Here is a 15,045-nt window from a genome sequence, read left to right on the forward strand (position 1 = left end):
TTATAGAATGCAAAATAGATAATTTGGATTACATTAAGTTAAAAAGGTTTTGTACAAGCAAAACCAATGCAGACAAGATTAGAAGATAAGCAATAAATTGGGAAAAATTCTATTCAAGGGTTCTGATAAAGACCTCATTTCTAAAATATATAGAGAACTGATGCAAATTTATAAAAATTCCAGTCATTCCTCAATTGATAAATGGCAAAAGGATATGAACAGATAATTTTCAGATGAAAAAATTAAAATCATTTATGATCATTTGAAAAACCTTCTAAATCATTTATCTAAGAAATTCAAATACAACTCTGAAGTACCACTATACGTCTCTCAGATTGGCTAAGATTATTGGAAAAGAAAATGATGAATGTTGGAGGGATTGTGGGAAAACTGAAACAGTATTATATTGTTGGTGGAGTTATGAACTAATCCAACCATTCTGGAGAGCAAAGGACTATCAAATTGTGTTTACCATTTGATCCAGCAGTGTCTCAACTGGGTTTGTAGGCCAAAGATATAAAAAAGAGGAAGGATCTATGTGTGAAAAAAATGCTTGTAGCAGCTCTTTTTGTAGTGGCAAGGAATTGTGAACTGAGTGGATGCCCATCTGTTGGAGAATAAGTTATGCTATATGAATGTTATGGAATATTATTGTTCTATAAGAAACAATCAGCAGGATGATTTCTGAGAGTCCTGGAGAGACTTTCATGAACTGATGCTCAGTGAAATGAGTAGAACCAGTAGGCCATTGTACACAGCAACAACAAGAATATGTGATGATCAATTCTGATGATTTTGGCTCTTGTCAACAGTGCACTGATTCAGGCCAGTTCCAATGTCTTATAATAGAGAGAGCCAATTGCACCCAGAGAGAGCCTGTGGTGACTGAGCATGGATCACAACATAGTATTTTCACTTTTTTGTTGTTGTTTGCTTGCATTTTCTTTTCTTTCTCACTTTTTTTCTTTTTAGATCTGATTTTTCTTGTGCAGCATGACAATTATGGAAATATGTACAGAATTATACATGTTTAACATAGGCATGTTTAACATGACATCTAGGGGAGAGGATTGGGGGAAGAGAGGGAAATTTAAAAACAACAACAACAACAAGGTTTTATAAGGGTGAATGTTAAAAATTATCTATACATATATTTAAAAGCTTTAATGGGAAAAAAATTCATCCTATCCAGTGTGCCATGTACTTACCCTCCAAATTGATATTCCAAAGTGAGGTTCTCCCTGGAAGTCTTGTTCTTATCCCAATCTAGCATGCTGTTCAGACTCAATATTGCCTCTTTTTATTTTCCCAGAGAATGGGCTTGTGGGTACTGCAGGGGCTTGTGGGAACTACTTACAACCAATGTTTGAACTAAAGGTGTTAACTCTGAGCTAGAGAATTATTAAGTACCAACTTAGCACTTAGTAAGAATCTAACACCAAAGGATAAGTCTCTCATATCATTCTTCTGCCTTAGTTACTACATATTTTCTCTGAGTTAAATACAAATCCACTTAATCACAGCATGTGAGAGTTGAAGAAGTCTTCCAAGTAGCCATCTTACCTAATCAATACTTGAAAGAAATCCCCACTATAATATACAAATAGTACAAGTCATCTTTCTTTGAAGATTCCTAGGAAGCAGGAACCAACTACCTTTCAGAGCAGTACTTCATACTTTTGAGTAGCTCTAATGGTTAGAAAGTTGTTGAAGTTGTTGTTATTATTTTCCTGCTTGGCATTAAACCCAATTTTTTTTCCAATTACATCCCATATTTCCTGGTTGTTCTATCTCTAGTGAAATAGAATAAGTCTAGCCTCTACTCTATATAATAGATCTTGAACAAAATTTATATTATGTCCACTCTGAGTTTTCTATTCTCCATACTAAGCTTGCCCTGCTTTTTTATCATGTTTTTTTTCAATCTTTATTTGACAAATTCCAACAAAGAACATAGTAAGAATTTATAAATGTTTGGTAATTTTACTCCTTAGTCCCTTAAAGATCTTCATAGACTATTGTCAACCTAAATCAGTGGCCATATGGTGATTCCTTCACTCCCCTCAAAAAAAAAAAAAAAAAAAAAAAAACACTCTACTATAACATATGTGATAAGTGACCAACGTTTATCCTTCTAAAATATAGGATGCAACATCTGTAGTAATTTTTAATTAGAGGAAATAAGCATTACCTGGATGAAAACTAGATTATATCAATTAGTTTATATAACTAATAAAATTATAGATTTCATATATTGTAATGCTACAAAAGATGAATTTGTTTTTCATGCTGAGTGTGTCTATGTAAAGACTTGGCAGTGGTAGTGTCAAGAAAGGATATAATTTCCTTACATTTAGAGCCATTTCAAAATGAAAGAATCTACCTCAAAATTTTATGTGAATTTCCCATCTTTGGAGGTCTTCAAGTAGAAGCTGGATGATCACTTTTTGAATACTTTATAATGAGGATTCCTATGCTTTATTAGTTGGACTACATAGCCTCTGAGTGAGGTCCCTTAAAATTCTCAAATTCTATGATTCTATAATATGTAATGGCATTGGATCTATACTTCTCAGAAGCATTAAATGACATCAAAGAGTGACTTTTTTATAGGCTTTAACAAAAGACACAAGTGAGAAAGTAAAGTAAATTCCATCCTGCAGCTTAGAGAGAAAATAAAATTTCAATCAGGGTATGTGTGTAGAAAAATAAAATCAAACCTCACTGAACAAGAATAAACCAACAGCAAGTAACCAAAGGAATCCCATAAATGAGAGAATTCTCTAGGTACTGGAGGATGTTCAACTATTCCTCTGGGGGAATCACAGTTTAAAGGAATTAGGGTAAATATTGTGGATAAGAAAAGAATCAAGAAGGACAAGACAGTCAGGAATTCAGTGTGATTTGTCTTTGAACAGGAGCTGGTTTGTTATTATAATGAAATGAACCCCTGCTGGCACCTTTTCCGTGACTTGTTTCCAATACCTCTGAGATTTCTACCCTTCAAAAGGGAGGATGTGGATTATTAGACTCTTAGTAGGGGGTACCAAGGAAATCTATGTTGCTCTAGGTCCAACCCAGCAGTTGCGGATTAAGGCATGATTGAATGGATTGACTAATGTCTGCCTCTTACTCCGAAGAGAATCACAAAATTCTGACAGGATCACCCATATTGTAGTTTCTGTAACAAAATGTTTTTTTTTTTTTCTCTTGCCAGTTCTTTGTTGTTGGTATTGTTGTTGTACCCTTACCCCCAAACCTATCATCAGGTCTTGACTCACAATGCTAGATGGCTAATAGCCTCCACCTACCCATGTGTTCTCAGATCCTTGATTTCTCTATATAGGAATAAAATAAAGAATGAAAGCAATTTTTCACCATTTGGGGGATAAAAAATATTAAGATCTTCTTTCATATAATCACTACAGAATTGGAATGATTTGAATCATTATTTTTCAAATAACTTTAACAATTACAACCTAATTTAAGGGAAGAATGCTTTTCTCCAATTTCTTTTCCATAAAGATTTTTCCCACTAAAAATTCACTTTATGAAAAAATACCAATATTTTGATAATTTATAGATATAATTGGTCAGGGAACAATATAATATATTTATTCATTCTCTATGGATTCAATTCTAATAGGAAATTTTTCTACAAATTATAGACATAAAATATGGAGGTACTCAAAATTTAAGTGACTTGCCCAGAATCAAACAGTCAATATGTATCAGAAGCAGAATTTGACAATTGCTCTTAAATCTAATCTAGCTCTGAGTTTACTATGGCGGGCCCTGATTTATTTTAGAAAACATATACATATATATAGATGTATATATATATATATATATATATATATATATATATATATATATATATATATATATATGTACATATATATATACACATAATATACGTATATGTGAGTTTGAACATAACACACGTGCATGTATGTTGTATCATAAACTATATCCATATATTTTAATACAGTTTCTTCAGAATTTGTACTCATTCCATCAAAATAGATTTTAACTTCTCTGTATTTTAGAAGAAACTTTTTGAGAATTTCTGTGCTCCCAAAACCATCATCATGTGGTCAACCTGTTAATGATCCCCTGTACACTTAATTATGTTAGTCTTTAGAAAATATTTCTAAATTCTACCACATTTCTGATAACCAGAAACATAAGGTACACAACTTAGTTACTTGGTAGTTAAAAAGCAGAAATATTTGACAGATTCTTGTGACTCTGACTAACATCTGCCATGGTTAGAATGTTACCATCCAATCTGTTTCCCAGTGGTAGGCTGATCATGGTTGCATTTCTCATTTTAAGCTTAGAGAAAACTTCAAGTGGAAAACATCTCTGGAAATTGGAATATAAAGAAATATATGGAAGCCTTTCATCACTGAAGAAGCCAAATTTATAGATTAATTCTATTACTGATTTTTGTTCAAGAATGTTTCTTCTCATTAACAAAGGGAGAGTAAAAATGTTAGACTGCTTGGAGGTACATCAATCTACAATTAATCACAATGCAATCTGATCAGATTAGTCTTCTTTGTTACTCACATATAAGGCACCTCTTTCTCTCTGTCTTGGTTTTCCCTCAAGCCTGAAATGCACTCCCTCTTCACCTCCAAATTATATATTCCTTCTCTTTCATGACACAGCTCAGGTTCTATCTTCAACATAATTTTTTTTTTCTTATACCCACAATCTTTTGTACTGATTATTTATGCACTTGTTTATGCACTTATTGTCTCTCTCATTCAATGTAATTCTTTGTAAATGGGATTATGCAGTCTTTTTACTGGTATTTTCTGTATCTTCTGTCCTTGTCCTCTAATCATAGCTTAATAATAACTTGTTGATTGGTTGGTTGAAATGAAGGTAAAATAATGCCAACAGTAAAATATAAATCAACAAAAAAAAGTAATTCTGATTAGGAAAACATTTTACATTATAGAAAAATATGCAGGAAGGTAGGAATCACTCAAAGGAAAACTTACATGAGCTATTGTGGTCACATAAGTGCCTTGCTCTGTGTTGTTTGATCCGAGGATTCATCCCGAAGAAGAGTCTTGTGGAACAAAGGTATGTATAACTTTTTCAGATCTGTAATTATAATCAATGATGAAAGGGAAGAAAAGGGATATCCCTTACCAATTCTTCTAGTGGAGGATCAGTCTCAGATAATAGTCTCGTTTATTAATTTATGATCACTGTTTTATTATATTTGACTATCTTTTTTACAATGGAGACTTTGGATTGTGACTTGGCAAATCATCATCAATACTTATTGGTAAGTGCCTATGATAGTATAATTTATTTCATTTTTTAAATTACCATCCAGACTAAATACTTTACACTAGATTCCTAGAAGATTTTGTTCTATATCATAAATATTTATGTTTGTACAGTTTTCTTTTTATGTTTTTCAACTATCTCCTGAAATTTCCCTAGTTAGATTCTAAGTAATGGCTCCCACCTTCTGGGATTGAAAAAAAACAAGTTGACAGTCACTTGTTGAAAGTCAGTCAGGATATTTTTGTTTAAAGTTCAAGCATGTTAGGATTACAAGGTGAGAACTCATGTTGTCTGGACAGTTCTCTGATGTTAGGATTACAAGGTGAGAACTCAGGTTGTCTGGATAGTTCTCTGGCTCAGAATTCACACCTTTAATTCAGGCCTTTAAAGGGAGTTTACACCTTTGGAATTCTGAGGGAGCAAGTTCATTAGTTGAAGTGTTTCTCACAAGGCCCGTTGAGTTCTCACTACAATCTCTGCAAGGATAAAAGAAGACAACATTGGGCCTGGAGAAGTAGTCTACTCTGGGACAGAGTTGAGATGGCACTCTGGAGGAAGAAGAGTCTAGTCTGGGATTGAGTTGAGACGGCAGTCCCCAAGGATAACTTAGAGACGATCGGACCTTTACAATTCTGGAACTTTACACAAGCATATTTATTAATTCATTCAACAAGCATTTATTGAACATTTATTATACACCAGACCATGGATGTATTGATACATGAATAACAACAGGAAAAAAAAGCCTGCTTTCAGAAAATGTACATTCTTTTCAGGATGGGAACAATGTAGGAACATAGATTTATAGCCTGAAGAAATCTAAAAGGATTAATGAGCCCAACCCAATAATTTGTCAAAGATCACAGAGATATAAGCAGAAGCAAGATTTGAACATATATCCTCTGATAACAAGCCCATTCTCTATTATACATCTCAGTCTACTTAGATGGGGCATCTAAGTGGCACAATGGATACAGTGCTAGGTCTGGAGTCAGAAAGCCCTGAGCTCAAATCCAGTTTCAAACACTTACTAGCTATGTGACCCTGAACAAGTCATTTATCTTGTTTGCCACAACTTTTGTCTACAAAACAAGTTGGAGCAGAAAATGGTAAATCACTCCAGTGGCTTTGCCAAGAGAATCCCAAATGAGATCATGAAGAGTGAGATTGAACTAGAACATACATACAGACAGGTAAAAACAAAACAAAATTAGACAAAGTATTCATACAGTAATTGTTGAGGTTAGAGGGTAATAACAACTGGATAAAACTCATGTAGATGGTAAGATCTCAGCTGAGCCTTAAAGGAAACTAGAGATTCAGTAATGTTAACTTAAGACATGGGATGTCTCATATTTCCTGACTATTCACTAATGTGAGTGAATCCATAATGTTGCTTCAATTTGAGAGGAAAAGTTATGTCTTTCTTTCACTTGGCATAGTAGCCATATAAATTAAAATCAGACAGAAAAAAGACAGACCTTGAAGAATACAGAGACAGAGAAACACAGAGATAGAAGGAAGACAGAAAGATACACAGAAAGAGACAGAGAGAGACTTTGATCTTTGCTTTTCAAATAGATTTTTGCATGTCTGAATATATCCTGTGAGGTACCCAGTGAATGTAATTTTTCTAACACAAACCAACTAATGTCAAAAATAAAAGTTCAGTTTATATTATTGTTTTTATCTTTCTATTACTGAATCAGGCACTGCAATATTGCCATTCACCCTGGCCCCAGGGATTAACAATAATAATAATAATAATAATAATAATTGTTGCACAATTAAAGGCACACATGGGGGAAAACATACTTTAATTCATTAGAAAGAAACATTCTGAGTGGCATTTTATTCTAGAAAAAATAAGAAATATATCCATTAAAAATTTCATTCCCAAGAAATTAGAGCACAGAGTAAGCAGCATAAAATACAATAATATAATAGCATGAAAATCCATGTTTATAAAAACAGATATTTTGATTATTTGCATCAAAAAAAGGTCAGGCCCAGAATCTGAGTTGAAAGAAATCTCTGAAGCCTTCTGGTGAGAAAAAAGGAGTTGAGGAAAAAGAGTCTTCTCTGCATCCTTTTATACAAATGGTCATCCAGTTTCAAGGCATCCAAGGAGGAAGGATCCCATATGATCAGCATAGTCTCCACCCATTACTCTTAACTATTTTTGTAAACCAAACAGAGCATGTCCAATTTTTCCATCATGTGACGCTCCTTCAAATATTGAAGTGAGTGCTTGCCATAAAAATGCACCATTCTTCAGAATTTACATCCCTAAATCCTGCAGATTTCATAGATCCATGATTCTAAGAAATAAAGGAGTTTCTTGAATTTATCTGGCTGTTCTTTCATTCAACAAACTGTGGTGCCTTCAGCTAAACACAATGGAAAAAGTAGAAAGAAACTTAAAAGGGATAATATGTCCTCGTTTAAAGATGATTTATTACGAACTCAGGATTCAACATTAATATGTGTTAAAAACAGGTTTTTATTTCCATTTAAATAAATTAATTTTAATGCCCAAAATATTTTAAACAATATTGTAGTATTGTGTTTCCTCAAAACATATTGCTATATTCACTACTTTGGTCTTCTGATTTTTTGTTTGTATATTCCCTTGTCTCATTGAGACATTACCAGATTTCTGTATATTCCTCATGCTTGAAAGTCCTAATCATGTCATAGTCTTTAACTGCATCAATGCACCATAATTTCTTTAACTATTCCCATATCTTTAGATATATAAGCTGTTTTCATTCTACTGCAGTTAGTTGCCAATGAAGCTGCTATAAAAATCTTTAAACTGATAGCCACTTCTTTTTATTTTAGTTGTTGCTATTGAAAACACAAGGCATATACCCAATAAGATGTTTCCTTTTTAAATGTTTTTTTTTTCCTACATTCCAATAGTTTGACTGATAGGTTGAACAAGATAGGGCAAATTAAAGATTAACCACTCTAACAAAGAGGCTAGGCGATGAGTGAAGGAGTGTCACAACCTATTATAAGTGATTCAAATTTGAGATGAAGCACTCCTTAAATTAAAATGTTAAGAAATGAGAAACTTGACTTGTCTTCAGAAAAATAATCATTTTGCATTTCATTTATTCTTTTTCAGGAAATAAACCAAGGCAAAAAGAAAAGTATGCCTATATTTACCCAAAAGTTCAGCAAAACAATAATTTGTTCCTGGACTAGTCACTTGTTCTCATATCATAGAGGAAAACATGGTTTTTTTCCTAAGTAATTTAATAAATGGCCAATTTTTTTTCAGAACAATTAAGATGGAAAAAGTTCTAAAATATCAATGAAAGAAAACTTCATTATTTTAATTAAGGAATACTTCAAAAATGACATGTTCCTTACCAAAAAAGAGAAATAAGCCATTGAGACTATAGAAGCTCCTTTAATAATTATGTTATTTGACACAGTGCTGGTCTAAATAACTTTTTCCCCATAATGTAAATAAAATTTCAAAAATAATGAACTCATATAAACTTTATAGAAATATGAGGAGCAAGCCATGGATTTAATGATATTGTTGGATGCTGCATTTTGCAATAACTGAAAAATTGGAAATGAGGTTCCAAATAAATTAGACAAATAAAAAGAGATAAATTAAGTATGAACTAATTACATTCACTTTGTTTTGTTTATCTTAATAATCTATAAGTTGTATATTTACAGAGAAAATTAAACAATGCAAATATCAAAATGGTTGCTGCTATTGTTCATTGTTTAGTCATATCTGACTCTTTGTCACTCCATTTCTAATTTTCTTGGTAAACATCCTGAAGTGGTTTGTCATTTCTTTCTCAAGCTCATTTTTGCAGATGAGACAACTGAGGTAAACAGGATTAAGTGACTTGCCCAGAGTCACACAGCTAATAAAACCTGAGGCCAAATTAAAACTAAGAAAGTTCAAACTAAGTTTTTCTGATTGTAAAACCAGCTCTCTATTGATTAAAATAAATTCCAATTTAAAAAATAAACTAAAATGAATTAAATTGAAGTTAAAATCATTTAAGAGGATTTTTATGATTCTTTTCAGTTCTAGATCCAGTTTTTCTTATTCTTCTGTGAACTAAATATCCCTGAGATATGAATAATTTCCTAGAATATGGAATAAGCTAGACAAAGAAAGGCAACCAGAATTTTGGCCTCCCACAAAGGCAGGAAGTTCAGTTCCATTCCAATGTCATGAGAGTATCCACTCTAGCCTCCTCTCAGTCACAACTTAAAATAGCCCCATAAGAGGTCAAAGTGATTCTTGTCCTGATATAGAAATTTTAATATTTTGGGGAGTATTGAATTGATCCAGTCAGTAAATGAGCTTTTTTTTTAAAAGAATCTTGGGGCTAAATTTGGTGGGGGAAAATGGTAGGGATAGGTTTTGTAAATTTTATCTTCTTTTTTTGTTCTGAAGAGAACTAAATATTGCTTGCTATATAATAAGAAAATGTATATGGACACATGTTAGTTTGATATTGAACATTATAAAACATTGTTCCTAAAATAATAATAATAGCTTATATTTATATATGGCTTTTTAGTGTTTACAGGGTACATTTAAACTCTTTCTCTCTCTCAACTACCCTGGCATATGAGTGCTATTATTATACACATATTACAGATAAGGAAATTGATATTAATTAACTTATCTAGGAGCACACAACAAATAAGGCTGAATTTGAACTCAGAAGTTTCTGACTTAAGGTCTAACACTCTATCTCTTGTGCTACCTTTACTCTTCAAAACCCATTATATTACTTTTGATATACATTGTATTTATTGGTCTATATACTTTTTCCCCCTGAGGCAATTGAAATTAAGTGACTTGCCCAGACTCACACAGCTAGGAAACATTAAGTGTCTGAGGTCAAATTTGAACTCAGATCCTCCTGACTTCAGGGCTGGTTCTTTATGCACTGGGCCATCTAGCTGCCCTGGTCTGTATACTTTTTACATAACTCTTTCTTGATTTCCATAAATACCATAAATAGATAAATAAATTTCCAGAAATTCCATAAATGCCCCTGTTAATCACCCACCATATGTTGCACTAGATACAACATTCAACCTCATTCATTTGTCTAATAAATATTTATTAAGTACCTATTATGTGCTCATAATGTGGACAAACACTAGTTCTGTCATCCTAGCAAGTCAGTTACCTTTTCTTTTCCTCAGGGTTCTCATTTATAAAATGAGTGTTATAATAGCATCAATCTCCTAGAAATGTTTTGAGGATCAAATGAGACACACACACACACCCACACACACACACACCCATAGAGTGCTAAATAAATGCTTAGAATAGTAATGGCAACAATGGTAGGAGAAAGAGTAGTAAACCCTTTTTTATGTTATCTCTTTAATGAATCATAAGTTCCACAAGGGCAGGGAAAGTTCTATCTTTTTGTTTTGTAGCCTCAGTATTCCATAGTCTTTTCTGTTGGCCTACTGTAACACCTTGCCCATAGTAAGTGTTTGATAAATGCTGGATTTTGAATTAACACACAGGAATTTAATTTAATTAATAGGAATTCTAAAAATGACCATAACCCATTGAGCAGCAGGTTGTTATCTGTGGTAATGTTTCATTGAGCAAACAAAGTAAATTTGCTGGGTCTTAACTTTCTGCAATTGAAAAAATATATGTACTCCCTCATTTATAAAGTATCACTAGCATCTCCCAAGATTATTATAGGAAGCAGTTGCTCCATATTTTTCACCTTTAAGGGTAATTATGACTGACATTACAAATAAAATGTTATGTATATAAAATATGATTAAGAATTATCCTTTTCCTTTCTCTCATTTGTGGACCAGAGCATTGGCCAGTTCCTCCCAGGTGAGATAGAACCTATCAATGCTGTGTGATTCTACTAAGAGGATTGGAAGTAGCACGCTTGTCTCTCTGGAGCACTTTGTAATAAAGGCAATCAAAAGGGAAGCTTTCAGCAAAATGCTACAGGAGCCTTTCAGAGAGTGGCACTTTTTGCCACTGAAGATGTTATTCTGTTTATGGCTGGCATTTACAGCACTTGCTTCATGTTAAGTGTGACATATGACCAAGAGGAGAAGAAAACTGATGGCAAAATACTAATCACACTACAAGGCCTGCTTAAGGTTGACTTATTTGTCTGTTGAAGGGATGCTATTCTTATCTCTTGTGACAAGTAATTCTCAATACAGGTAAGTGATTAGTTTTCAGTCCACAATTCAGAGTCTAGGGGAAAATAATCCAAGCTAATCTATGTATATCTGGACATCTTATTAGAAGGTCTTATTTTAAAATTGCTTGTTCATACCTGCCATCTTTATAATTCCAAATATTATTATGGTATGGTGACTTTTCTATTTTCTGAGTTATATTCTCAGTCATGATGACCAGTTTCAAGAATGAATCAAAAAGTTACAACCAAAGTGACACAGCCAATATTTGTCAGAAACCTAGGTCTTTTTGGCTGTGAGGTGAATGCTCTTCTCACTATTCTAAACTGCTCCTCTAATCTTAAATTAATCATGTATGTACTTTCTTGATCACATGTTTTTCTGCCTATTAACATGTTTATTTTCTTGAGGGCAGAGTGATTTGGAGTTTTTGTTTTGTGGCTGAATCAATCAATATGTGTCAGAGGTGGGACATCAGTCAGGATGTTTGACCTCAAGGACTGCTGCCATACACTATTCTATGCTCCCAACCCTGATATCAGTTATTGTAATTGTAAGAATAACACTTGCTAATGATTACTAATGAGGATGTCTTGAGCTTTCCAAATGCATATATTGGTATCAGTGGAGCATAATTGTAAATTAGAGGAGCATGTTGAATTTATAGGGTCCGTGAATCTATAATAACAAATAATAAAATGTTTGTATACTTTAGCCTGAGGAGTTAGGGGATCAACAAAAGAAAACAAAACAATCATATGAAACATATAAACCTGGGAAACACATTTCTGAAAATGTATCTAACTTGCAGTCTAATAATCCTCATTTTCATTTTCAAATGTCAAAAATCATATTAACAGGCAGCATAAAATAGTGGAAAGAATATTGAATCTGGAGTCAGAGAACTTATGTCTGTTCTAATTGTGGAACTGCTGCTCTCTCACTTTGTAACCTTGAGCAAAGCATTTCAAACATGGGGTTGGCCTTCTAAAGTCTTTCCAACCTTTACATCTAACATATATCACTTTCAGATCTTTGTTCCACGATAAGACAAAAGCTGATTTCATTTGTTTCATAGCTATTAAAGACATCAGAAGTACTTTTCTTCCTTTGTAACTAGGTGGAACTGAATTTCTGCAAGTCACTTAGGTGGCATAGTGGATAGAGCTTTGGACTTGGAGTCATGAAGGGCTGAATTTGAATTCTTCCTCTGACATTGTATGATCCTGGGACAGTTCCAAGAATCTTCAGACTCAGATTTTTCTTCTGTAAAATTAGGATAATAATAATTGTCCATAGAGCTGGTATAAGGATAAAATGTGATAATATACTTAAAGTTTACAAATGTTTAAAACTATATAAATATCACATTATTATTATTATTAAGGTAATAATAATAATTATTATTATTGTTATCATACGCATTTGCCCATTAAGGTCAAAATCAAATTTAACTTGGAAATCTAATTTAATTTGACAGCTCAGAGGAATACTGAAAGTATAACTGAACCAGAGATTTCCTGAGGGTATTGTTTCCTCTCACTACACCAAATAATACAAGATCTCCCAAAGGCAAAAAAGTCAGCAATGACAAGAATGCAAGCAAAGAAACTTGCCTTAATGTAATTCTTATAGTAAAAAAATAACAAAAGCCAATAAAATCCAGCACACTGACCTCCCATCAGGAGGTGACATCTTCTGAGCCAAGCAACCTTTCACTTCCATAATATAGCTTGTAGTGAGCTTGAGACTATCATGATTGGGGTCCATTTTAAACACTCAGATTTTATAGTTAACATCTTGAAATTGGGGCAAGGGAAAGCCTACTTTCAGAGCAGAGACCCAAGAATCAGATGAGACAAAGATTGAGAAAATGGTAAGAGGAAAGTATGGAGTCATGTAAACTGGAAGAGACAGACAGAGGTGGAGGAAAGAAGAAATCAGAATTGAAGGTTCTATTACAATTATTTAGAACAGAAGATGGCGGCGTGGAGGCAGACAGCTGCTTGAGCTCCTCGCTTTCTCTCAGAACTTACTTCATGACAAGCCTCTGACTTAATGCTTGACCCAGAAAGAAATCCACAAATTATCACCAAGAGAAGACATCCTTGAAAGTCGCCAGAAAAGGTCTGTGTTTGTTCGGGGGAGGGTCAATCAGACTGGGCGCAGACTGAGGGCAGACAGCCAGAGCAAGACAGGCAGCTCACACAGCTCAGACCGGAGGGGGAGGGGTGTGATCTCTGCCGTTTCTGTGAAAGGGCTTTTGCCCCAGTGTGGGTGCTCCGTCTTGGCAGCAAGCCAGGAGCAGCAGAGAGGGTGTAAACACCGGAGGTGAAGATTAAAACCCCAGAAAGCCAGCGTCTCTCAGAGCCCGGCCACCCCCAACCCCCACCTGGACTGACTCGGTGCGTTCTCGGAGCCTCAGAGCGCAGACTCAGTACAGTCATTGCTGTTCTGTTAGTGGCTCTCTGCTGCCCTATCCCCAGTCTGTAGAGGAAGCCCATTAATAACATCCAGCCCTATCCCCCGCAAAACAGACCAATTGCTTCTCTTGTCAGTTTGTTTTCTTTGATTCTGACAAAATGAATAAAAAATTCAAAAGGGCTCTAACCATTGACAGCTTTTGTGTGGAGAGGGAGCAGACTTCAAATGCTGAGGAGACTAGGAACAGAATGTCCCCAGATGTATCCCCTGGGAGGGATATAAGCTGCTCCTCAATACAAAAGAACCTCATAGAGGAAATAAAAAAAGCTCTCACAAGAGAGCTGGAAGAGAAATGGGAAAAGGAAAGGGAAGCTTGGCAAGAGAGCCTGGAGAAGTCATCCCATGCATTCAAAGACAGAATGGATAAAGAAATCAAATCATTGAGAAACAAGATTAGTGAGCTGGAAAAGGTAAACAACTCCAAGGAAAACAGGATTAGTGAGCTGGAAAAAGAAATCAGCTCTCTAAAAAATAAAATGGATAAAATGGAAAAAAATTCCATAGAAGATAAAAACTCAATTGGACAATTACAAAGAGATATAAAAAAAGTGAGTGAAGAAAATACATCATTGAAAATTAGACTGGAACAAGTAGAAATGAATGACTCAAGGAGAAACCAAGAGGGAGTCAAGCAAAACCAGAGAAATGAGACAATTGAAAAGACTGTCAAGTACCTTACCAGAAAGACAACAGACCTGGAAAACAGATCCAGGAGAGACAATTTGAGAATAATCGGACTCCCTGAAAAATGGGAGGAAAAAAAGAGCTTGGACACCATTTTCGAGGAAATTATCAAAGAGAACTGCCCAGACGTTTTGGAAACAGAGGGTAAAATAGACATTGAGAAAATTCATCGATCACCTACTGAAAGGGACCCTAAAATCAAAACGCCAAGAAATATAGTGGCCAAGTTCAAGAACCATCAGACAAAGGAAAAGATATTGGAAGCTGCTAGAAAAAAACAATTCAGATATGGAGGATCCACAATAAGGATAACACAGGATCTAGCAGCGTCCACATTAAAAGAACGCAGGGCCTGGAACATGATATTCCGAA

This window comes from Sminthopsis crassicaudata, chromosome 4, assembly GCF_048593235.1.
Source record: "Sminthopsis crassicaudata isolate SCR6 chromosome 4, ASM4859323v1, whole genome shotgun sequence".
NCBI lineage: Eukaryota > Metazoa > Chordata > Mammalia > Dasyuromorphia > Dasyuridae > Sminthopsis > Sminthopsis crassicaudata.